A 2,500-nucleotide genomic window follows, 5' to 3' on the forward strand; every position below is an offset into this window, starting at 1 on the left:
GAACAATTTACATACTTGGGGATCTACTGTAAATCAGGAGGAAGGATGAGACTGAAGTTGAGAACGGGATAAAAGCACCATGGGGAAAGTGAAGGGGAAGTAGCACAAGTGGTATGTGATAGGAAAATACCAATCAAGGTAAAATTCAAGATCTATAGCAGAGTAATAAGATCAATGTTAATGTATGGATCAGAAACTTGGGCTTTAAGACGAAAAGAGACTTGAACGGTGGGGGAAGAAGAGTTACCTAAGGTACAGTCGATAATTCCAATATTAGTACGGACAGGTTACTAATGATAAAGATTAAATATTATTACAACTATTTAACAAAATATTGAATATTTGTCATGTGCAATTAATAATATTCTAACTCTAGTTTTTCAACCATTTCGCAAAAGGTTTTTATGCCATTGCAGTTATTGAATTATGTCGTGTCATGTCCAATCATTAATGTTTTACCTATTTGTTACTACTCTGATATGTCACTCTTTTGAACACTATTTAATTATCACACATTTGAACACTATCTAAGTAGTGACAAATTTTGTCACTCCAAGTTGTCACACGTTTGAACGCATCCCATATACATACACCACATACATATGCAGTACATATATATGTGTGGCAACACCCACCCTTCAATGTAATTTATGACTATATACAGTTACACACACACACACACACACACACACACACACATATATATATATATATATATATATATATATATATATATATATATATATACAATTATTATCATAAGGCTTAAACTTATACAGTAATTCGGATGAAGTTTTATTCTGGCTGTGTCAAACTAGGAATTTCTCATTATCTATCAGTTATTGATTTAACAATGTTACTCATTTTAATTTGTTTATTTCCCAATCCTCTCTTGGCTTCTTATTTTCATTTTTCTTTTTTTTTCGCACGGGGTTGCTTTCCAAGTTGTGGTCCGTGAGCTTGTAGCATTCTTCTTTTCATACAAGGGTTCTAATATGCATTTTTATAATAATAAGTGGGTGAGGAAAAGGGGTATCTATATGAACAATACAGACGTGAAATAAGATTAGAAATGGCGGTTGACTCGGTTGACTTTTAAATATTCCTGTGGGTAAAGACTTCTAGGCACCATACTGTGTGAGAGAGAGAGAGAGAGAGGAGAGAGAGAGAGGAGAGAGAGGAGAGAGAGGAGAGAGAGAGAGAGAGAGAGAGAGAGAGAGAGAGAGAGCCCTTCTCCTTATCTTTACTTAGTATTGCGTTATCGCCAAGAATGGCTACTAAGAAAATTCCAGAACAAATAATAATTGTACTGACCCGTTCTGCAATGATGACTTGTGCGCTGTCCACAATTAAATTATCTTGGGGTGAGAGATCACCCGCTCCCCCAACCCCGGAGAATGATAATAAATAACGAGTAATGTCTTAATCACACTATTTTTTCCCAAACATTATCTAATAATACAACAAACTTAGTTCGTATCAAACAATAAAAAATAATTTCGGTTACATAAACACCTATAAAAATACAATTCAGTGGTCTCTTTAATTTGACTACGATTCTATAGCTAAAAGAGGTCATTCAGCACCCACGTTAAAAAAGAGTTGGACATTTAGAAGACTGAAAGGAAGTGGGAACGGAAGTAAAGTGTAGTTAGGGGCTGAAGGAAAGCGGTAAAGGCCTTTACCGCCCTCAAGTAATGCCTACAGTGCACCGTGTGAAGTGCATTGACAGCACTACATTCCCTGCGGGATAATTTGTCTATGGACGTTCCATACATCAAGCAGACTTGATATTAACTTTTAAAGAACACGTCTGTTTTTTTTTCTTTTTTTTAAACAGGGAGCTTGTATGTTGTAGCTTTGTTAGTAGTAGTAGTAGTAGTAGTAGTAGTAGTAGTAGTAGTAGTAGTAGTAGTAGTAGTAGTAGTAGTAGTAACAATAACAATAACAACAACAACAACAACAACAACAATAATAATAATAGTAATAATATCTAACCTTTAGAGTACCTATTTCCTGGCTAGGGCATTCATGCAAGCCTTTTAATTTTGGTACCCTTAATTAAATGTTGTTGTTAGTGTGGTAGTTTAAAATAAACTATCCAAAGACAATAGGAAAATATTAATTGGGACCTGGGAGCAAGGTTAAATTAAAAAAAAAAAAAAACCTAATGCTTATTACATGGAAAATACCAAATACAAAATGTTTAACACAGTAGCAAATGAGAAAAAAAATATCATTAAAATGAAAATGATTCAACAGATGAAATGCTTATTACCTGCTACGTATTTTGAAAGTAGAGAAGGAATATCGGAAATAGTTCTTTTGTGAGTACAATTGCAACTGCATGTTTACAAAGTCAAAAGCACAGGTTCACAAAACTAACTATTGCAGTGTTAGAAAAAATGTTCTTTTATCATTCAGCTTCCAACAAATTTTAAAGAACAAGTAATCCGTAAACAAATTGGAGAAATTAACAATGAATGAAATACATTCACGA

The sequence above is a fragment of the Palaemon carinicauda genome, chromosome 15, assembly GCF_036898095.1.
Source record: "Palaemon carinicauda isolate YSFRI2023 chromosome 15, ASM3689809v2, whole genome shotgun sequence".
Taxonomy (NCBI): Eukaryota; Metazoa; Arthropoda; class Malacostraca; order Decapoda; family Palaemonidae; genus Palaemon; species Palaemon carinicauda.